Here is a 25,576-nt window from a genome sequence, read left to right on the forward strand (position 1 = left end):
TGGATGGGTCCCTATATTGTTAAAAGGGTGTTAGCAAAAGGAGCCTACGAGTTAATGGATTATGACGGAATACCACTGGCGCAACCCCGTTACTATGCCTAAATAGTAACCTGAGTGCTTTTGTTGTATTTTGTTTTCGCTAAAATGTTTGTTTCGGTTAAGTAATCCGCCCTTTTCATTTGTTGTAGATGTCGAATTATTCTGAGACATATGTGGGATATGCTGACGGAGCGAGTCGTAGTACGCGGAATTTGTCCTCCGCAGCCTGGGCCATTTTTGATCCAAGCGGCGAGTTAGTGAGTTTCAGAGGTGTGTGTATTGGGCGGTCAACGAACAATATCGCTGAGTATAGCGCGTTGATTGAACTCCTCTCTGATACCATCGCTCATGGTATACGCCGACTAATTGTTAGGCTAGACTCACAACTTGTGATACTACAACTCACTGGTATATATTCAGTCCGCAATCCAGCTATTTATCGTATGTTTCTAAGGGTTAAGATTTTGGAAAGAGAGTTTGATTTAATTCAATACCAACATATTTCCAGAAACTTGAACACATTAACAGATTCATTAGCAAACTATGTATTAGATAGACATTTACAACATATATAAAAAGAGATGCATCGGTGCTATGCAAGTGGATCACAAATAAACTGAAATAAAATCCGAAAATCAAAATATATAAAGCTGTTTATAGTTTGTACATAATGTGCTGTAATCAAAACAAAATTGGTCATACGACCTAGAACTCAAAAAGATGCTAGGGGGCACCCTAGCCTAGTGGTGCTCATGAAAGTACGTCACGGTCTGTGCGATCATGCGCAAGAGACGAGTCCATCGTCTAGGCACGCCAATAGTGTGCCGCTGCAACTGTAAAGGTAACTCGTCAATCTGTACATCCGGAAGACCACGAGTAAGGCTCTCAACCTGCTCCTGCACAGCTGCAAGTATCTCAGTATCACCAAGGTCGCGAATAACAACTCTCCTAGCAGGCTCTGCTGCTGGGGCAGCAACTGGCGATCGTGGACGAACTACTGGACGAACAGGACCAACATCTGCATGCACCCAAGAGTTTGATCAGTTTTGAACAGTAACATCATGAATAAAAACAATAAACAGTGATATGGTCAGAGATTTTACCAATAGCGCCCCATTGCTCGCCATCCGGGAGCACCAAGTCCGGATCACCTCGGTAGTCCATACCCACATATGGATACTCAGAAAATGCCATCTCCTGACGCTCGAACCACCTAAAGAAGGACTCAGTGAAAGTGATATGAGGTTGACCAGCATGCCGGGACATATGGTCAACCCACCTCTGCATGCATGGCTCGGTCGGAGAAGGCAAATCAAGCATGATGTACTGAGGTTGAATCAATGGGATTTTCTCCAAGATAAAGGCAGTCAGAATAGAACCAAATCCAAAGTTCTTCAGCCCCCCGTCCTTTACCTTGGTCAATTGACTTTTCATCTGAACAAGTACTGCATCACACCAGTTAAACACTTTCGGTTGGAGACACTCCAAGGCGTGCTGCATATAAGATCTGTTGGCAACATGTAAAGCTGCGCTACCTGCCATCCTACCAATGGTAAACAGAATGGACCTGAGAGACCTGTCAGTGATGTCACGGATATTGATCTTGCCGTCTTTGCTCGGCTGTGAACCTTCCCGGCAATACTGACGAATGTAGTCCCTGGTGGAATTAGTCCCTCGGACCGTACCTGACAAAGAAATGGGGGCACCCCGCCTTGACAACCCAGTCAAGAAGTACATGTCCTCTATGGTCAAGGGGATGGTTTTCCCCCTAATCTGGAATACTTGGTTAACAGGATCCCAAGCATCAAGCATATACTGCAGTAAAGAAATCTGTGCTCTCATGCTAGAGATACGGAAGAACTTCAGCAGGCCACAGTTCCGAAGCGCGTTCACCGTGACTAGGTCATGGAGCGCAACCATGTCTTCTGCTTCATGTTCTCGTTCTCGCCATGTAAGGGACATTTTGTTCAAAGTTCCCTACAATCAAACAAGAGAAGGAGTAAGTTCCTGATTTTTTATGAAAATCTGGCGAAAAATCATCAAAAAAACTCATGCAAGGTCAGCTTTTCTAGGTCCAGCGCAGGCAGAGAGTATTCCCCTTGCGCTGAGAATCAGTCTGCCATAAGGTTGCCTGAAATACAGCGCAAGTTTCGAAAGGGGAACCTGCGCTGATGCCAGGGCGCTCTAATGAAACCCCTGGGGCCCAGAAACCCTGAAAAACATGCATGAAACTGAAAAAGGAAACCATGAAAGTGAAGGGCTAAGGTTTAGCTCCTACCTGGTCCAAACGGCGCCGAAAATCGTCCACAGAATCTCCCGGAATCAGCTGGTGAAAATCAAGGAAGAAGAGGCACCTCCAGAGCTCCAACAAGCAAAATGCAAATGAAATGGTAAATGAGAGGTAAAAACCCCTTTTTATGACTTTTTACACAGTTTAAAGTTAAATATTAGGGTTATAATCTCGTTTTCATGCAAATATTGTCCATTTCTAACAAAATTTGTTGCAGCAATTGAAGATGAAGTACTACATTTGAAAAGAGAAAAGCTAGTAAAAGAAAAAAAATTAAATTTGACCATGAATCGAGCAGTTTTACTACAGAATTTATGCTCGTTAAAAAATAGAAAAGTATGAGCAAAGTTTCCAAGCAGAGTCCAAGCTCATTAAAAAATGAACTTATCCCGGTAGACAGCCATTGCGATCGTAAATTTATCAGCCTTAAAAGCCTTGGTCGTGTTTTCATCCATCACCTCCATTTCATTTGGCCGGTCGTTCACCCCCATATGTGTGTTTACCCATTTTGAGGAACAGCTGCAAAGAGTGATTTCACCTAGCCATCCTTGTGACACTACCGTGATTGGAAAATTCCAATTTGTACCTGGAATCTGCTGCTATCCCTGTTTATCACTCGTTCCTCAAAAGACGAGTCTTCTTTGAGCTCTTTTCACTGACTCGTAAAATATGAAAAGTTTGCCGAGTTTTGGCCTTCCAGCTCGTTAAAAGACCGGAACGCTATCCCTCCTCTAGATTTTAATCTTTTTGGACCTGAGGGATTATTGCACAAAAAGATCGAGCGCTTGTTTTGTTCGGCTCGTTAAAGCAATCGAAAACTCATCCCTTCTGTATTGTTTTATACTTTTTCGGACTTAAGGGATTAGATGACGAAAAAGGAATTATGGAGTTAACTTTCTGTACCTTTTCAGACTCTCTAAAAATGAAAAGGACCGAGTTTTCCTTGTCGTTAGACTCGTTAAAATGATTAAATAGCGACAAACTTGTCTTTAGACGAGAACGAGTTTCCCTATCGCTAAGCTCGTTAAATCATAGCGATGGGCTTGCCCGAAGGGCAGGTTATAGAACAAGCATATGTTATCCTCCTCAAGCTTGACAAAAATAAAGAGGTACTGGTCAGAAATGACAGGGGAAAAATTGGGAGAACATCAAAGCTTAATGGTAGCAAGTCACTCTTGAACATGACACTTTGTCCTCCGTATCACATCGGGTTGGGTTGTTTCATTCACCGGTCTCATCACCATGGTCCTCGCCACACCATCCATAGTCGGGGTAATGCTACCGATCCATCACATCAGTGTTGTTATATGTTCAAGAGAGGTCATTCTGAAAAGTGTCAACCGTGTCCCATCCACTGCCATACATTATCCTTCATCCATTCATGATCGCCACCCTGAATCATATATCACAATTTGTTTTCACCTCCACTAAAATCATTAGCTCCGTTCCGTGTCATTGATGTGGGATTCATTAAGGTCCTCCTTTGACGGATCACTTCTTGTCGACTTCAGCTCATTATCCAAGAAGTTGATCTAGGAACACCCCCATCAGTACTTTGAAGCTTGCATGCCTCAATGGCAAGTTTCTCACTTCCGGCGACAGGTATACATCAATGACCTTCGACCAGAAGATTTTGCGTGGCGTTCGACGCCAAGTCCTTTATTCACGCCACGTGAATTGTACTGCAGTACCTTGAGGGTCATTATCATTATCGGTGATTCCTCTCGCGCTTGTTAACGGTTTTCATCATTGACCGGTAATCAAGCGATGTCTTTCCATGTTCGACTTCAGCGCAATTCTCACATGGATCGACTTGTACTTAGAGTGAAGATCGGAAGAGATTGAAGACCCCGGATCTAGTTTCATCCATCCGGGCTGCGATATATATTCAGGAAATATAAAAGCATTTGCCATGTACATCATTGCAGCAGATGATCATCCTATTCAAAGGATGATAATTTCAGCAGAAAATTATCAGTCTACCTTCAGACGATCGTCTGTCATGTGTACCAAAATGTATTTATAAAAGCTGAGCATGGGAATGCCCGCCTCAGCTAGATCATGAAAACAGAATGAAAAATAATGTATTGTATTGTATTGTATTACAGGGCGCCTCCTCAGCACTAGAATGAACTTCGGACCCTCTAGATAAAGCATTTCACCCGATAAACGGCCTCATACTTTAGGGGGCAACTGTTATAGACATTTTTGTGCCTCGCAGCATGGAGCATGAAATGTCAATAATTACAGGGATCCTCAGTCCCTAAACATGTTGTTCTTACCCCTAGAAGAACAAGGTCATCAAACAACAGCACTTCCAATCAGTTCTCCACCTGAAAACACTTCAAAACAGGCTTATTTTGGATCATGTCAGCTGCTCCACTGAGCATCTGCGCTGGAATGCAACTGCTCCTCCTTGTACCTGCGCTGGAAGTCAAATCTAATGAAGGCTACCTGCGCTGGGCGAGATTGGCCAAGTGGCACAGTCATTCTGCAAGGTGTCAACTGCCCAGGAAGCTTCCAAACTGACACTTGGTTCATGAGATTCGCCCTGTGATGAGTAAGAGGTACTTGATCACCATGTGTAAGCAAGGATCTCCAAGTGGACTCAAGAACTGAAGATTAACTGAAGAGGGAGAGGACACTAGTCAGCTCTATGCCAGCCTCAAGCTGACTCATCCTCTCTTCTTCTCTCCTATATATAGAGCTCTTCTATGAGGTCTAGGGAGGCTGGAATTTTGTGTAAAGCAAGGAGGTGCTGTTGGTTTACAGTTAGAGCTATTGGGTGATTGTTTTACTAGAGGTGAAGAGGAGAGTTCTTGCTGCTGGGGAGGTGTTGCTGGATTGGAGCCATCAATGGTTGTAACCTTCTCAGAACCCTGTTACTTCTATCAATAAAGTTTTGCATGTTCTCCTATATACTTGTATTGCATTGATGTATTGCATTTACTTGTATATTTGATTCACTCTAATCCATGCATCAGTTATGAGTACATGTATTTTGTAGTTTCCTCTCTTGTTTTGTGCAGGATCTGTGTGTAGCTGGACCGGCAAAGAGAGCAAGGAGCTGGGAACAAGAGACAAAGAGAGAGGATAAGGATCGACTAAGCGAAAGACACCAGGTTGGTTAATCTTTTCTTCCTTCTCTCTGTACTTTCATAAAGGAAAACATCAAAGCTTTACTTTCAGTTGTTGCTAAAGACTGTCACCTTTAGAGTAGGGATAGGGTCATCCGAGTCGGATACTTTTCCCCACAACACTATGCCATGGGAGCAGTGTTAATGCAACATGGTAAACCCATATGCTATCATTCTGAGACATTTAATTTTGCAGTAGTTAATTATCCCACATATGATAAAGAATTGTATGCATTAGTACGGAGTGTGAAAAAGTGGAAACATTACCTAATGGGCAAAGAAACAATCATACATACAGATCATCAACCACTTCAATATTTGCACTCACAAACTAAATTGCAACGATCAAGACATTATAGGTGGATGGGTTTTCTACAACAATTTCATCCTGTCATTAGATATAAGAAGGGCATACACAATAAGGTTGCAGATATTCTATCAAGACCAATCATAAATGCATCTACTATACTAAAGCATAACTCAGTAATGCATGAAATTTACATATGCCCAAGATGTAGATTTTAAAGATGAATATGCAACTTTAAGTCATGGCAAGCAAGTAGAAGAATTGGATTATTATGTTAAGGACCAACTCTTATATCATTTGGGAAAGGTATGCATTCCAAAAAATGAAAGAGTTAACATAATCCAAGAAGCACATACTAAACTCAGATCAGGTCATTTTGGTGTAAGTAAAACAGTTGCACAGTTGCAAATGTTCTGTTATTGGCCAAGAATGCATGAAACAGTTTCTAGATATATTAAAGGGTGTACTATGTGTGCTAAAAGCAAGCCCAGTAATAGAAAAATAGGCTTGTACACTCCATTTCCAGTTCATTCTCATCCTTGGGAAAGCATTTCCATGGACTTTGTTGGGGGATTGCCAAAATCTAGAAAAGGTCATGATTATTTGTATGTTGTTGTGGATAGGTTCAACAAAATGTGTATTTTGATACCTTGTAAGAAGCAGGTTACAGCTGAACAAACATCAAAGTTGTTCTTTCAGCATGTATGCGTTCATTTTTGGTTACCCACTTCTATTATATCTTATCGAGATTCCCGATTTGTTGGGAAGTTTTGGTCAAGTCTCTGGGAGTTGATGGACACCAAATTGAAGAAGAGCACAGCATTTCATCCACAAACAGATGGTCAAACAAATGTGGTCAATATGACAGTGATCCAGTTGCTCAGAGGCTATTGCAGTAAGCATCCCAAGCTTTGGGATGAGCATTTGTGTTATGTGCAACATGCTTACAACCGTGCCAAGCACTCTTCTACTCAGAGATATCCTTTTGAGACTTGTTTTGGTTTTATACCAAAGTCTCCCTTGGATTTTGTCTTTGGTAAAGACATAATAGTTGATGGACATAGTGATGTGGACAAAGCAACCAAGTTCATTGAACAGATCCAAGAAATTCACCAAGCAGTGCAGGAACAACTGGAAAGAAGCTAGGCCAAGTACAAGGCAAGGCATGAAATGCATTGAATTGAGAATAGTTTCCAAATTGGTGATCAAGTCTGGTTGTACATCAGCAAAGAAAGAATGCAAGGTGAAGGTAAGAAGTTGAATCCAATAAGGTATGTGCCTTTCAAGATACTTGAGAAAATTGGTGAAAATGCTTTTAGCCTTGATTTTCCAGCTTATATGCATATCTATTCAGTCGTTAATGAAGAAAACTTGAGACTGTATGAACCTTCATTGATTGAAGATCCCAGAGAGCAAAGTCAGTTGCCTTCTATTGATGATTTGTTGCCTAAATATCTCAATGAGTTGCAGGAAGACATAGATCTGGATAGGAAGGTGAGAACTACGCACAGAGGGGATGTTGAGTACCTGAGGATTAGACTCAAAGGTTCAAAACCAAGAGTGCACGATGGATAGAAATTGGGCAAGTGAAGAAGTTGTATCCTCACTTGATCGATGTCTAAAAACCAACTTTTGGTGGTCCAAAAGCTTTTCAGTGGGAAGGCGTGATCCAAAATGGATCCTAAAACCCTCTAAGTCCTCATATACTTAAACACTATCACAAGGGAAAAACATTAGCAAATCGCGGAAAGCACTATCGCAGGGGAAAAACATGAAGAAATGGTGAAAACTGAGTTAAGTGGAGGCTAAAGCAAAATTGCACAGGAGCCATCAAATCAGACGCATCAACAGTCCAGATCTAATCGGCATATCACAATCGGAGGTGGCAAGCGAAGTCCATCGGAGGCGTCCTTACGGAAATCGCGATAGCGATCAGCACAATTAAACGAGGGCCATTGATCATGTGCACAGATCAACGATCCAGATCTACTCGCAATATCGCATCTCTGATACGCACATAGAAGGACTTAACCCGTGGCCCGAAGGCTAGGCGATATGCGATTGCGATATATTGCATCGCAATATCGCATCGTAGCGATACAAAGGAGTGGGGTTGATACAATATGTGACTTGCGATAGCCAGACACAAAGGGTTTTATGGATGCAATTTAATATATTTTGTGTTCTGGTAAAAAGGTTTTTCTATGTATCTTGGTTCGTTAAATAAACAAAATACAAAGAACATACGCCCGGAGCGATAAAACAGACCCGAAAGGTTTATACATGCAGCCTTATATTACTTGAGTTCCGTAATGAGCGGGATTTTTAGCGTGCCTTAGGCGGTAAGTGGTATTGGATGGGCTCCACCCAATCCCATACACGAGCCGACACGTGGCTTAGCGCCGGAGAGAGAAAACTTCCTTTTCGAGTGGGTAATCCTCGTACGCATAAGCCACCCAAAATGAATATCAACCGTTGGATCAGAGATCACCCAGATCAATGGTGGGCTTGCGATAGTGACCAAAGGCAGATCCGAAAGGATTATAGTGTGGATTTAATGATTTGTGAAGTCCGATAGAAAGCGTTTTGTGGGTTTTTCAGTGTTTTTAGTGTATTTCTCTGTGTAAAGAAAGAAACATGTTCCCGGGGATTTCAACTACTCCAATGGTCCTTTCCATTTAAAAACAGGTGGCCACCATACCTGAAGGCATTTCACAATGATTGTTTAATGCTTATAGGGGATTTGAATGGAAAGAGGTTGGAAGCTAGAGAGCCCGAAATGGGAGACGAACAGACAAGTGCCGATAGGCTTAAAAGCCAATCAGTGGCAGCGAGAGGGCAGGTAGTGCTAAGACAGAGAGAAAACAGAAGACAGAGAGTGAGAGGGAGAGTCTCTGTACTCAAAAAGACTTGAGGGATTCAAGTAAAACCCTGTTGTTTATTCCTGTTGTGTTGAGACTCGATTTGAGCTCACACTTGTAAAAACTCTGCTCTTGAAGACATAATAGAGAGGTCACCACTAAAAGTTGGACCAGGAGACATAGCCCAAGATTTTTGGGTGAACTCCATGATTATTTGTTGTGTTGATGTTTGTTTGTCTATTATGTTTCTCTAACTTCTCATTGTCTATATTATTCTCAATCTTTTGTACCCATTGCACTAAGTAATATAGGCATTCCTGCACATGAGTCTATAATACCTTAATATTAATCTAAGATCTCATTTTTAGATTACTAAGGAAGTTAGACAAGACTATTGTAATCTTTTAAATTGGACCGCATTCGTTCGGGTGACCTTTCTTGGCCACATAAACACCCTATGAGAGCTCGACCATTTCCTACAGGGTGGCTACAACATTTCCAAGAACATTGCAGAAGGTCACCAGTACTTTGTTTAGGAAAACACCCGAGAACTAGCTTCCATTTACCCACCTGAATACTCGAAATCGCAACAGAATCTTCAAGCCTTACTACTGACATCGGTGAAAATTTTCATAACCACAATCACCTAGAATCCTGCATTTTCATCCTCGTCTCTTTGAGTATTCCCACTCTTCAGCAACTTTAGAAGCAACGTCCCATTGTTGGAATCACATATGAAATCCAAGTTCATGGTGGAGTGGTTCAAAGTGTGACCTTAGTGTGCCACACTGCGCCTTTACTGGTATGTCAGCTACAAGAGGCATGATGTGAGAAAAGCATGAGTTTTTGCATTGCTGTGTCTGTGGAACCATGGATTACTACTCGTGGGCCTACCAAGCCCTAGATTGGAGAATATGGTGTAAGCCCACCTGCATACCGATTGACAACTACTTGGACATTGACACCATTGATGATGAAGATTATCGAAAGGAGGAGAAAGAACCAGAAGACGAGATTTAATAGTAATTTGTTACCAATTTTGAAGTCTGTGTCAAGAAATTTCTTATTTTCTACCTTGCTCTTCATGTTCTTCTTATACAGACTAGTCGTGAGTCTAGTGTTTGGAATGAAAATTTTGTTTTGTACAAATTATTATTTCCTACGATTAACTGTAAACACATTTAACACGGTCCAAACATAAACACTACATGTCAAAAATACAAGTCAAATGAACGTAAGAGGACTGCATATTCAACCTCAATGAACCTATTAATATTGGAGAGTAAGAGAGACAAGGTATGATGTTTACTACAATACTTCGAGTTAAAGAATTGAATGGTTTACAATCTCAAATGTCATTTTCATATAATCAATATTAAAAGATATAAAAACTAACAAATAATGCAAATATTTTGTAACTCAGACCTCTCATTAAAAAAAATCAAAATTACATTATTTCTTAACTTTTGCAAAGAAAACTATATATTAAAAAAAAAATCATCAAAATATTTTGAACGAAATACATTATTTCAAACATTAGCAATGAAACAAACGATTTCAAGAGTAATCGTGATGCAATATGTTGTATGTGCTTCCCATAGGCAGTGCTTGGCTGCAAAAACTACGCCAAGAAACCGACTCAACCAACCTTTAGGTTCAAGCTAGCCCTTGAACCAGAGGGGGCTCCCTCAGTTGTTACGAGGATTTCTTTAACGTTGTTCACTTGTTACTAAACAATAACATTTGAAGCACAATGGCCAGATTTATGGTTTTAATTGGGGGTGGTTGGCGATCAATGATAATCCCTACTCATGATTTAAAGGCTCTCTCATCGGCTTCCTTTTGAAAGTGTCAGCTTCGAGCCTGACAAAACGATTTGATTTGTATAAGAATTTAGCAAAAGAATGTAAGGAGATTCCTAATAATTGAGTAGCTAGACTAATTACTTGACCACTAGGAAGATTAGGATGCTTGTAGAATATTTCTACAGCCCAACAAAATAGATTTAAAGGGAAACAGAATGGCCAGACTCAAACCAATTCTAAGAGGAGCTATTTCAGACAAATAGCCTAATAAGCTAATCTCTTTTAATGTTTGTCAGAGAGCAGAAAACAAAAACCAATTAAAGACGAGTTATAATGAACAAATAGTCCAATAAAAAAATATCTTTCTAAAGATAATGATTTTGTCGACCTTCCTATAAACACTTTTATCATGTGTAGAAATAAGATATGAAAAACTAGAATAACATTCTCGAAAGCACAAAATTCCGTCAAAACTAGAGCCATAAGGCTTGCATTAGAAAAACTACAACAGAATATTTATTACAAAGTTAATATTTTTGGCATCAAAAGCCCACATGTATTACTTCAATTGATGAAGTATTTATACAGTTTATTACAAAATATTTTGATAAAAATATCAAGGGCTACTACAAATATCTAAAAACTGTATTACAAAAATAGAACACAAATAAAGGTAACTAAAACTATTTGAAGAGTTCTGGTACTATCCTTGAGGATTTATGTTGCTAAGAAGAGCAATTCAAATTTGTTTACAACTCATATTTGATGAGGTGGCCTCCAAGTCACTAACTGTATTTAAGCAAATCCTGCAGAATAGGGTCCAATCATGCCTTTGTATATCTCAATCCGAGATATTTATGTAAAACTTGAAAGAGGTTATTATAGACGAATATGTTATTGAGATAAACCTCGCCCCGTTTCCCCAAATTTGGCTCCCACTGTTCACAATACATTATGCGAAAAGATGTCTAAAAATGAATTTACACAATCCGAAAAATAGGTTGTAAAGATGTACTTGTATCTCTAATTATGTAATAGCTGTGTAAAATATGAAGTAGGTTATTTGACTTTAGCATCTTAGAAACATAAAAATTCTTCGGTTTCACAAGAATCATCTTTTATTGGCCACAATATGTTCTGTAAAAATATGACTAAACAAGAAAAATCTGGGAACATGTGCCTTCAAAGTTTCTTTAATATCTCCCAAACCATAAGGGTTGTTACAAAACTGGGAGAATTTGTTGTTAATAATGATATTGGAAGAAACAACCGCTTTCAGTTTAGGAAAATACATTCTCATGGGTTCGGAAGCCATGTTTTAAATCAATGATGTGTATAGGAAAAACATAGTTTCAATGACCATGAGATAGGCAATGGAACAGGAGCGTTGTGACGCAACGGGCAATTGACATGGTGAAGTTTTATTGGATGAAGGAAAGCAGATGGATGATGTGGTGGATGAAGTGGAATGAACACAACGAATAGGAGAGCAAAGGTGGATGATGATGTAGGATCGATGGTAATGGAATAGATGTAAACCGCGTTCGGGAGTAAGTCAAGGAGGTAAATGGATTCGGGATTTTAAGTCCTAAAACAATAAAATGTGGAAAAGGTTGTTTATGATAGTGGTTTGGGAAACTTCCTATTTCGCTCTCCCCCCCCCCCGGCTGATAATGTTCGGACGGCGAATGAGGGCCAAAAAGGTGTTAGGCCCCTATACTACTAGTGTAACCCCTTATTGTTATTAGTACAACCCACTTATTATATTGATGTACCCATGTAGTTCCCATATTGTTACTATTGTGCCCCATAGAAGCCCACTATTGTTATTATTGTGCCCTTACATTATTATTGTTATGTCGGCTCTCATTATGTTATGACCCCTTAGATTCCTATATATAGAAAGGAGGTCTTTTCATTTGTATCATCCAAGAATTGTTCATTTATGTGATGTAAAGGAGGTTTCCCCCTCGAAGAGGCTGAATTCTAAGGCGTTGATCTATCTTTTCTTGAGCTGGTTTCATAACATTTGGTATGAGAGCTTTGGATTCTAGGGTTTCGCTGCTCCAAACAGGTCATCGTGGCATTTTCGCTATAACTTTTTTTCTGTGACGTTTCAGAAGCTAAAAAAAAAACCGATTTGAGAAGAAATCGTGCTGAATCATGGATCCGAATTTCAAAGCTTTTCGCGCTATATTTGCGGAGATATGATCTAAGGAAGTTGGTCTTTTTGCAGACTCCTGAATTACATTCCAAATAGGTGACCTGGGGAGAATCGTCATAACTTTCTCTCTGAGCATCGGATTGAAATTTCATAAGAAGGTATAGAAAGAGAATAGACTGTAGTTTCTTGTATATCTTTTTCAGATCCAAAGGTCGAAATAGTGACACGTGACACTTCATACAAGTTCACTCTTCTCGAAAGGTCTATAATCAGGTCATCTTGGGAGATTGTGCATAACTCTTTCTTAGAGAATCCAATTTGGATCATACTAGTGGCATTAGAAAGATGACACAGAGGGCTACTAGAGGCTGAAATTTTAGAAATTAAAGATCCGAAAGTACAGAGTTACAGTCGTTTCAGGATCAAGCTCCTAAAATCAAGAAAAAGCAAGATGACTAATTTTGATGGCAAGGATCCGGTAAATTGGATACTTCAGATGGAGCGATATTTTGATCTACATGGTGTACCACTGTTACAAGAGGTATGTATTGCATCTTCGTATTTAGAACCGGATCAATTTTTATGGTACGAAGGGCTTTGTTCTGGTAAACAACTTGTTACGTGGTCAATTTTCATGGAGGAAATGATAACACATTATGAGGATACAAAGAGCAACACCTTCTTTAGAGAAACACCACAACAATTGGAAAGAGTAAAAGGGCTTTGTGACATGGAAACCAGGAAGCATACCCCTCACAATTATAAAGATGGAAGTTTTGTTTCTCCTAGCCTTCCACAACATACAAGGGTTACACCACAACAATTGGAAGAAAAAAGAGAAAAAGGACTTTGTTACAATTGTGATAGCAAATGCACTAAAGGTCATAAGTGTGCTGAGAAGAAATTATTTTACATAGAATATGAAGAGGAGGAAGAAAAGGATCAAGAAACATCAAAAGAAGAGGATATACTCCAGGACCCCACCCCAGAGAAAGAAGAAATGAATCAGACCATATCTTGTAAAGCATTGACAAGAATTACCACTCCTCAAACTCTCAAGATAGAAGGACATATCAAGAAGAAAAAGGTGCAAGAAGTGAAAGATCGCATCGAGAAAGAAGAAATAAATCCAACCATATCTTGTAATTCATTGGTCGAAATTACCACTCCTCAAACTATCAAGATAGAAGGACATGTCAAGAAGAAAAATGTTAAATAAGTGAAAGATCACATCGAGCATCAAGAAATGGATCCGACCATATCTTGTAAAGGATTGGAAGAAATTGCCACTCCTCAAACTCTAGAGATAGAAGGACATATCAAGAAGAAAAAGGTTCAAGCAGTGAAAGATCACATCGAGCATCAACAAGTGATTGGGTATTTTTATTGCGACATCTCAAGCAAGTTATTTATGAGAAGGAAATGTTGGCAATACTACATGCACTTAAAAAATGGCAACCTTACCAAATGGGAAGGCTCTTCAAGGATGAGGACGTGGAAGCATTGTTTTGTACTATTTCTATCATCCAACCAGATTGGATAAACGAAGCAAGGGATGAATGGAAGAAGGACGAAGAAGTATGGCCACTTATTCAAAAGTTGCAAAAGATCCCAATTCAAACAATATTGCTAGAAATTGAAGAGGAAGGAAAAATCATATTGGAACCTGGAGCAGTCATAGAAACAAGAACCGATAGCTACGAAATTGATCAATTTTAGAGTATCTCATCAAGTGGAAGAACTTACCCGCTGAAGATTCCACATGGGAGGACAAGAATTTTGTACAGAAGCATCAAGAACTACTCAAGCGTTGAGGACAATGCTTTTTGAAGGATAGGGGCATGTTAGGCCCCTATACTACTAGTGTAACCCCTTATTGTTATTAGTACAAACCACTTATTATATTGATGTACCCATGTAGTGCACATATTGTTACTATTGTGCCCCATATAAGCCAACTATTGTTATTATTGTGCCCTTACATTATTATTGTTATGTCAACTCTGATTATGTTATGACCCCTTAGACTCCTATATATAGAAAGGAGGTCTTTTCATTTGTATCATCCAAGAATTGTTCATTTATGTAATGTAAAGGAGGTTTCCCCCTCGAAGAGGCTGAATTCTAAGGCGTTGATCTATCTTTTATATCTTCTCTTGAGTTGGTTTCATAACAAAAGGGCTATGGGTTGTCAGATGATGGAAGGGTGTGTGGGATGAGAGGTGAGGTGATGGGTGTTTAACACATGAGCGAAATGGTGGTGGGGTCATTATTTCGAAGGCGGAGGTGACAGCTGTGGGTCCCGGTAATTAAATGGAACGGGATTTGGTGGGGTAAACAACTAAGGTTTGGCCCACTTAAACATAAAATTAATGTTTTAAATAAAAAAATTTTAATAAAAAATATAAACTTATATAAACGTATATATTTTTATTAAAAATAACTTATTTAAAAATTAAAATTATATAAATAAGTCATCTGAAAGCATAAAATTTATATATGCCTCAGTATTTAACTCAGAAGGAATGGCAATTTCACACTGAAAATTTTAAAATTTTCAGTGTGTCAAAATATGTTACAACATCGGCTCCAATGGGTACTACTCCCCCCTATGGGATGTAGAGAACAAGCAGATCAGATGCCTTTAGCGTTGGGCATGGAGTCATACTGTAAACCTGATCATCAACCATCATCTGCCATAATCAACTCTCCTGGATTAACCCTGTCATTTGAATAGCCTGCTAGTGCATACTACAACCTGCAACTGCAAAATGAAACCATATACCAGCACTAACTCGGATACTCTTTCATATTGAAAACTGAAAAGTATATATTGAAAACTGTTGAAGTGAAACTACTGACAGTGTAAGTGAAAATAAGTGAAAGAGTGCCTAATTCATGGGCTATGGAGTTAATCAATTAATCCCTTGGAAGTCATTGCACTCAACCAAACCAAACTTAATGCTGCAATCTTGAAATATAACTGAAACAATTGTAGATCTACTACATACTGAATCTAAAAGTAGCTAATCAATCCCACACCTATATCTAACTGAACTGAAAAACTTTACACTGTTAGGTGTAATCTGCTTTCCAATGTAACCAAGTGCAGAGTGGATTTATCAACAAACCATGTTGTGAGCACCTGAAAATCTAAAGAACATATGCAATATGAACATAAACTCCAATGGAAAACCTATACTCACATGTATCGTTTAGAAGCTACATCCTTTGTAGAAATTTTAGATTTCTGATCAAGGCTGAGAGGGAGATACATATACTGCTCATTGCAAGTGTCAATGAACCTTGCATAGCAGTAAAGGCAGCTGAAATTTCAAAACAAGAGTGGGATCAGTAATCCAGTGGAATTGCCATCCGACAAAGTGGAGTTGTGAGGTGAAAATAATGCAACCAATACAAATGCCTATTCCTTGTTCACCAGCAAGAAATAGATCTAAACTTTATTGTTCCCAGAGAAATATCTGTGTTACTTCGCTCCCTGGCAACGGCACCAAATGTTGTACATGTTTCCCGTAGGAAATCCTTGGCTGCAAAAACTACACCAGGAAACCAACTCAACTAGCCTTTAGGTTCAAGCTGGCCCTTGAACCATAGGGGGCTCCCTTAGTTGTTACGAGGCTTTATTTAACGTTGTTCACATGTTACTGAACAATAGCCTTTGAAGCACAATGGCCAGATTTATTGTTTTAATTGGGGGTGGTTGGCGATCAATGATAATCCCTACTCACGATTTAAAGGCTCTCTCACAGGGTTCCTTTTGAAAGTATCAGCTTCCAGCTTAACAGAACGATTTGATTTGTATAAGAATTTGGCAGAAGAATGTAAGGAGATTCCTAATAATTGAGTAGCCAAACTGATTACTTGACCACTAGGACGATTTGGATGCGTGTAGAAGATTTCTACAACCCAACAAAACATATTTAAAGGGAAACAGAATGGCCAAACTGAAACCAATTCTAAGAGGAGCTATTTCAGACAAATATCCTAATAAGCTAATCTATTTTAATGGTTGTCAGAAAGCACAAAACAAAAACTAGTTAAATAGGAGTTATGATGAACAAACAGTCCAATAAATGAATCTCTTTCTAAAGATAATGATTTTGCAGACCTTCCTATAAACACTTTTATCATGTGTAGAAATAAGATATGAAAAACTGGAATAACATACTCGAAGCACAAAATTATGTCAAAACTAGAGTTGTAAGGATTTAATTAGAAAAACTACAACAGAAGCTTTATTACAGAGTTAAGAGTTTTGGCATCAAATGCCCACACTTATTTTTTCAATTGATGAAGTATTTATACAGTTTATTACAAAATATCTTGATAAAAATATCAAGGGCTACTACAAATATCTAAAAATTGTATTACAAAAATAGAACACAAATAAAGGTAACTAAAACTATTTGAAGAGTTCTAGTACTATCCTTGAAGATTTTTGTTGCTAAGAAGAGAAATTCAAATTTGTTTACAACTCATATTTGATGAGGTGGCCTCCAAGTCACTAACTGTCTATGAGCATTTTTCCTCCTGGAATCCTGCAGAATAGGGTCCAGTAATGCCTTTGTATATCTCAATCCGAGATAGTCCTACAAAAGTTGAGAGGTTACTGTATATGAATATGTCATTGAGATATACCTCGCTCAGTTCCCAAAATGCAGCTACAGTTGTTCACAATACTTTCTGCAAAACAATGTCTAAAAAGGAATTTACACAATCCAAAAAATAGGCTGTGAAGATGTACTTGTATCTATGATTATGTAATAGTTGTGTAAAATATGAGGTAGATTATTTTACCTTAGCATCTTAGGAACATAAACCTCCTTCAGTTTCTCAAGTGTCATCTTTTATTGGCCACAATCTGTTCTGCACAAATATGACTAAACAGGAAAAATCAGGGAACATATGTCTTCAAAGTTTCTTTAAAATCTCCCAAACCACAAGAGTTGTTACAAAACTGGGAGAATTTTTTGTTAATAAGGATATTGGCAGAAAAAACCTCTTTCAGTTTCTGAATATACATTCTCGTGGGTTCGGAAACCATGTTTTAAATCAATGAGGTGTATAGGAGAAACATAGTTTCAATGACCATGAGACAAGCAATGGAACGAGAGCATTGTGGTGCAACGGGCAACTCACATGGTGAAGTTTTATTTGATGAAGGGCAACATATGGATGATGTGGCAAATGAAGTGGAATGAACGTAATAGATAGGAGAGAGGAGGTGGACGATGACATAGGAGTAGCGGTAATGGAATACATGTAAACCGCGTTCAGGAGTAAGTCCAAGGAATAAATGGTTTTGGGATTTGAAGTCCCGAAACACTAAAATGTGGAAAAGGTTGTTTATGACCGCGGTTTTGGAAACTACCTATTTTGGGCACCCCCCCCCCCCCCCCCCCCCTCCACTGATAAAGTTCGGTCGACGAATGAGGGCCGAAAAGGATCGTGGGCCATCAGATGATGGAAGGGTGTGCGGGATGAGAGGTGAGGTGATGGGTGTTTAACAAATGAGCGGAAATGGTGGTGTGGTCATGATTTCGAAGGCGGAGGTGATAGCTGTGGGTCTCGGTAATTAAATGGAACGCGATTTGGTGGGGTGGGCAACTAAGGCTTGGCTCACTTAAACATAAAATTAATGTTTTAAATAAATTGTTTTAATAAAAAATATAAACTTATATATTTTTATTAAAAATAATTTATTTAAAAATTAAAATTATATAAATAAGTCATCCAAAAGAATAAAATTTATATATGCCTCAGTATTTAACTCAGAAGGAATGGCAATTTCACACTGAAAATTTTAAAATTTTCAGTGTGTCAAAATATGTTACAACACAATAAATTATTAAAAATACACCCTAAAATATATTTCGTAATTCCTAGAGGGACACTATTAAGAATTATTAATTGTCAAAAGTTGTGATACCTAAAATCAAATTAAATATATGTGCAATATCAATCCTCTTGCAAATTATTGACAAGATTGTCTCCCTTCTTCATCACCAACTAATTACTAACAAACAATTACATATACATATAGAAATATAACACAACAATCGTAAAATTCACAAACATTACCATACAATTCCAAACACATAAACACACGAATGATGCAAAGCATCCAAGCATAGACATAAAAACCATTCAAGGCAAGCAACAAAAACAAAATTAAAGGAAATAATGATATCGTCATGTCAAACCAAAAAAACATAATGTAAATTTCGAAGTATGAACCTTATCTCAAACATATACATAATGATGATAATCTAAAATGTGTCATTGTTTCCCTCAACTAGAACCAACCTAGATCCATCTAACTTCATAACTATCATGCACCGAGCAGGATCAAATCTCTCGAGGTGCAAACCATTCCTCAAATTCCACACTCCAAAAAGAAGGTTTGCACCTCGAGGGATTTAATCCCTCACAGCACATGATAGGTTCGGAGATAGATGGATCTAGGCTGGTATAATATAATCCCTATGTTTTTTCTTATGAAAAAAATAAATAAATAAAAATTGGGTTCATTTATATTAAAATTTGAGTTTTTCCATCGAATGTATTTTAAAGTTGGAATAAAAGAGAGTTATATATATTTAGTTATTTATTTATTTTGAAATTGTTATTTTATTTTTAAATGTTAAGAGAAAAAGTAGCTTTTCAAATATGTTTATAGGTAATTATGGTTATTTGTTTGACATTTTTTCCTACTATGAATAATAATAATCAAATACTAGTTAATTAATTTTGTAATAAAATGGTTTTCCTTCCAATTACAAATTTGAAAATAATTTAATAATATCCAAATTGTGTCCTTCATAGAATGATGTCTCCAAGAGTTTTTTCCAGCTTTGAATCAATTGAGAGCCTTGAAAAAATCATTAACATTGTGGATTGATTACAACCCTAACTACATGTGTCACTAGATTTCAATAATAAAGGGAAGTTTGCTACAAAGTTAGATAGTTCCATGAAAACATCTTAGAATAACTTTTACTTGAAGTATCTTGTAAGACTATAGAATCTCCTTCCCTTCCTCGCCATGCTTGATAATAGGTTAGGAGTAATGGCACTAAAAAACAACGTCTATTCAAAATTTCCATAAAACAAGTCTAGTGAAAATATCCATGCATAGCATTGTTATCACTCATACTAGCATGGGACCTAAAGGGGGATCCCTAAAGGGGAAAATGCTAGACCAAAGGAAACAAATGAAGACTTAGCCCATTGTCACCTCCGTTAAGGCTCCCTACTATTTACAGACAGTCACCGATGGGAGGAGACTCGATATATATGGAGTCACAAATGAAGAATAAATCAACAGGTGGATATAGAATGACCCAAATAATCCCCTTCCAGAAGAGGTTGAATGATAGAATATGCTTTCTTTCTAAGCAAGGTGCAATGTATTCTAGGAGAAGGATGGGAGGATTCGAGGGTTAGGTTTAAGGAATACGACTTGTGAAGGAGTTTCCCAATCCATATAATCCTTATTGACATTGGTATCTCGGATGGTTCTTGAAGGATTGTCCTTTCAGAGAAATGAGACCACACAGGACCAAGAAGACCCGGTCTAGGATAGGGAAATAAGTATGGAAACTAATGATGTTCTTACCCTAGACAAGGTGGAAAAGGATCAAAGAAAGAATTTTGACTTGAAGGTGTTGATTTGACCCTTTGAGGTACTAGCCTTGGGGATGCTAAGGAAAATTTTGATCCGAGAGGTAGAGCTTGGATTTTCTGCCAACTCCACCATCGGAATGGATTAAAAATTAGAGGAGATCTTGAGGAAATAATAGCACAGGAGACCCTAGGAGATCAAACGTTTTGGAGTGCTAGTTTGTCGGGAAATTGATGCCCTAGGTGCTCCAACTTGGCTAGACCTGGAAGAAGGAAAAATATTTTGATTTTTGGTGAAATCCTTTGGTATATAAATGCCTTAGTATTTGGGAGAATGGAGTCTATGATGAATATGAGTAGGATTTCTTAGTTCCTAGTCAAGGAGGCCTCAAGACCACTAGCCTTCTAGGTCAAGGAGAAGCAATTTTGCAACATTTATACTTCGATGCACAAAGGGAATGGATTATCAAGGTCAAATTATTTGATAGAATTACCCCTAGGAATTTTTTTTCATGTTTCATGGCCCATACATTGAGAGAAATCTAGAATAGAGACAAAATTCCACAATTTTAATGAGTAAATGCATGTAGTAATTAGGCCTAGAGCAATGAAAATCCCAGTATAATGTATATTAAAAAGTAGAACAAGAATAAAATTAGAAGGATGTACTTACATGTAACAAAATATTTCCAACCATTCACAATTGACAAGAGAGAAGCTCCAAGAGAAGATACACCAATATCCACACATCAAAATTGATCCATAACACTCTAATTCATCCTCTAGAAAAAGTATGAAATTCTCAAGAGAGAGAAGAGATCCAAACCAAAGTGATGATGATAAAATGAACTCATCTCATATGTATTCATACACAACTTATGAGTTCGAGTTAGCATCCTTGGCCTACATAAGCCCCGAAAATAAAATAATGTTCTAATAATTCAACTTTTGGTGACAAGCCCACCAAACTAGCTCATAAATGAAAGAGTAAGCCTCTCAAGAGATCAAATAATAATATATGCATGTCATAGGGCCCTCTAAGAGGCTTAATCAGCTACATGGGTGCTACTATGAAGAATAGGACCCTCAAAAGTTGTGGACAAGGGGTTGGCCCCTTATAAGAACCCGTGGTCCTCCAAATGACATGTGGGGGCACACAAGTGTCCTCATGGGTCTCCAAACAAATCAAACATGCTTGTAGATCACCTGAAAGGGCTAGGATGATGGTGTAGGTGATGCCACATCATCATGCAAGTCCTGGATCATCTTCCAAGTGTATGGTGCAAATCTAGAACCAGGTCGGCATGATGGGTCAGGTGCATCTTCCTCATGCAATAAGTGAACCATGAACAATATTTGAATGGATGTGGGGATCCATGGAGTGTTATCTACTATTTTGGTGGCCCATGTCTCTCAACGCACACCCTACACGCGCCAATGTAGCCCTATGGAGGATTAGGACCCCATATAGGGAGACAAAACCCAAGATGGTGACCATTTGCAATCTTGCATAAGATCCAATACGCCCCCTAGCTTTCCAGTACAACAAGTCATTAGAGAAATCAATTAAATGAGCTTATAAATCATGGACTATGGGTGGGGATTTCATAATGGCCTACCCTTCCATAATGGGCTTCAGGCTGTACCAATGTCTCCTAAACTCCAAATGGGGTTAACCAAGAATCCTATTAGGTGGTTTCCACTTATAAAAGAGATAATATATTCAAGGTACATCCTTCAAAAGGTTGTGGCATGTGATAGATAGGTGAATGAAGTAGAAGATGAGAAGGGGCAACCCTGGGTCACATGCTCGAGTACAAGGGTAGCTAATAAGAGGGAAGCCCACACTTCGGTTTATAATGTATAGGAGTGAGAAATCATGGTACATGAGGTGGCTCAACCTTGATTTTTCCACCCTTCTTTATATTCATTTTTCCTTTTTATGATTTTCTTTGATTAACTGCTCGGGGATCAAGGGATAAGAGCATGATGTATAATATATAGTAGTGAATACCCCCTTTAAAAGTAGGGTAGTTCATTTCCGACCAGGGGTTGGGACAATCATGGGTTCCTATATGATGAAGGATGTTCATAGAACTTTTAGGAACCAGGGTGATGGCCATGAGGACTGGGGTAGAGCTCATGTATTGGATTTTCATGCCCATGTGCTAAATGTGTTTGTCCCGACCATCCTTTGCATTTTGTGGTGAATTTTCCTATTGAATGTGGCCATATATGTTTTTATCTTTCCTTTGAGCTGTATCAACCTCTCGGCTTCATTCCAAGTCATGACCCAAGGTGTGGGAAAGGGGAAGGGGCATGTTAACCCTTTGTGGACCTAATGGAGGGATGTGAACCAAAGTGGGATAAATGATAAATGTGATAATAATGAATGGAAAGAGGTTAATATAAGTGGATAAGGGAGCAGGACCTCACAACCAAAATTGGGTTTCCCATGAAATACCATCTCTAGAGCCAAATTGTCAGTAAAAGAGATCCTACGGGACTAGAATCCAAGGTTAATACCTAAACTGGGTCTAGGGGAAAAGAGCAAAGACCTAACCTATTTTTTTTGCTGAATTTCCCCATTAATCCATGCCTAAAAGTGTCCATGATAAGCAAACTACAATACTCATTTTCCAAATGGCAAGGCATACCTTTAGGTTTGGGAGGCCCACCTTCAAACATATGATCATGGAAGATGGGTGAGGGACCACATGGCTGGTTCATCTGGCGGAGAAATGGCACAATGAGCTAGTTAGTGACTGCAAGAGGTTGTTGGCTATCGGTTGAGGGCTATCTTGGAGAAAAAAATTCTCCTAGGGATATTACCCACAAAATGGTGGGTAACAATCATAATTCCATAATGATCCAAGTTCCCCATGTTGAAACATTGTTCGAGGTTATTTGACAATTTTTTTCACCTCAAAGCCTCATATTTTTTTGAAATACAATGCATCCATGAAAATTTTGTTGTTTATTTTTCACAAAGTTTTGACTTTTGATGCATGAAGTGCCATTTGTCAAACAAATTCTTTAAATAGTGACTTGTGAGTTGGTCACAACATTATTTTTCAATATTTATTGATTTGGTAGTCTACCAACCAAAGGAGTGACTAAAGTGATAATATTCTATAGAGTTGGGATTTCATAATAATATTCGATGTTATTATGGTTTACCATTAACATGATATCGGGCCAAGGAAATCATCATATTTCTTAACTAATCGTTGATTTTGATTGAAAATAATTCAACCTAGAACCATCTTAACCCCGGATCTATCAAGCATTCAGAGGGATCAAGGTGCAAACCTTTTCCTCAAGTTTATCAAACCTCTCCAATTTTGTTTTTATTTTTTAATTTTAATTATTGAGTCGACATTAGAAATTAATAATTATACTTATTAATTTTAATGCATTGAGAGGTCCTCTCTACCGAGTATGGTAGAGATGTTGTAATGTAATGTCCCATTAAACATTTTGACTAGGTCAAATCACAAAAAAAAAAACAAAAAAAAAATTAATAATTATATTTATAATTAATAATTAATACTTAAATTAGCATATATCCATCTTAACTATAGATCTATCAAGCATTGAGAGGGATAAAATCTCTTTTCTATTCATTTTTAATTTCAATTATCGAGACATTAATAATTAATTATTATACTATTAATTTTATTATTATATTTTTATTTTAATTATTGAGTTCACGGTACATAATATTACACTACTTTACACAACATGGCATGCCAAGACATTACAATATCTCTTCTATACACTTGAGAAACCTCTCATCACAAAGATTGTTTATCAATAAATTAAAAGAATAAGATATTTATATAACAAACCATACTTGTTTTCAATATATATATATATATATATATATATGAAGGAAAAATTTAAGGACCGAGAATTATCTTGAAGTTTTAATATATATATATATGAAGGAAAAATTTAAGGACCGAGAATTATCTTGAAGTTTTAAAACATTGACGAATCTCACTTTTCCCTAATATGCAAACTATAAAATGTTTATTGATATATTTGTAAAATTATTCAAATTTATAATGATTATATATATATATATATATATTATCTATATAATGTTGGTGATTTTTAATGTAAAATAATTTTATATTGTGAAATTTGGGCGAATCATTTTTAGAAAAAATGGAATATATATATATATATATAGATACACTTTTACTTTTTTTTTGACCCCATGGAAAAATCCACTTATAATATGGGTGGGGAATAGGCATAGAAACCAATAACCAAGATGAGTTCCTCATTCTTTGGCAAGGTATCGAAAAGAAAATCAATAGAATTATGACATTTGGTGATTCAATGATAGTGAGTCGATAAGTATGGGAGGCTAAACATTGTCCTAAATCGACCCGATCTCCCATGGAGTTGAGGATCCTTCTCCAACTTCAACAATTTGAGCATGATGATCTCTTCCATGTTTTAAGGAATTTAAATTCCACGACATATTCACTAGCAAACAAAGGAACAAGGATGACTCAAGGGACTATAGATTTGAACAATGAACATCAATCAAACGTCTCATTTCCATGATGTTTTCACATAGCAAAGGTAGAATATTAAATCTCATTAATGAATATTTAATAAAGACGAAAGACATATTTTATGGAGCAAGAAAATCACTCGGGAATTAATGTATTAAATGTGAGGGTCTCCAATTTTTGGAAAAAATCATTCTAGTACAAGCCTTAGCCGTATCCCAAGACATACTCTTGTTGATTCAGTAGTAACACTTGGCTTGCAAAATCAACCTCTAATGGCTTGGTGTATCTTGAGTTTAGCGTTGGGCTCCATCTAATTAGTAGGCTCAGAAAGATGCATTTAATTTGACTCATGTTAGGGCGAGTTCCCTTATCCTCCATAACAATTGGTTCTCTCTACAAGGAATTTGAAGTTAATTTCTCTAGATATTTTAGTCTCGTACTTAATGGAGACATAGTAGAATTGCAGAGGTCATGATGGTTTACATAGTTTCGGCATTGGGCTCCCTTGAGATTGCATCCGTCGTGTGTGTGTGTATATATATATATATATATATATATATATATATATATATATATATATATATATATATATATATATATATATATATCCTCACTCTAAACTTTGCATAGTTTGGCTCTAGTATCGCAGTTGATCTTCAAGAGAGTGGAGGTGAGGTGAGCATGTGCTCATAATTAATGAATGAAACACAATCACACAAGATAAGATAAAATACTGACATTCACTTGTATTATCATGAGGTTTGATGGTCTTTTAAAGAGATTACAAATACAAGTTT

General features: G+C 37.7%; 1 pseudogene; it reads left to right on the forward strand.

The window, feature by feature from the left end:
- Positions 1-25,576, forward strand: part of LOC149256675 (COBRA-like protein 3) — a 54,397-nt pseudogene that overhangs the window by 19,236 nt on the left and 9,585 nt on the right.

This window comes from Pinus tabuliformis, chromosome 7 (assembly GCF_031772625.1).
Source record: "Pinus tabuliformis cultivar Carrire ecotype Pingquan chromosome 7, CPIR1, whole genome shotgun sequence".
Classification (NCBI taxonomy): domain Eukaryota; kingdom Viridiplantae; phylum Streptophyta; class Pinopsida; order Pinales; family Pinaceae; genus Pinus; species Pinus tabuliformis.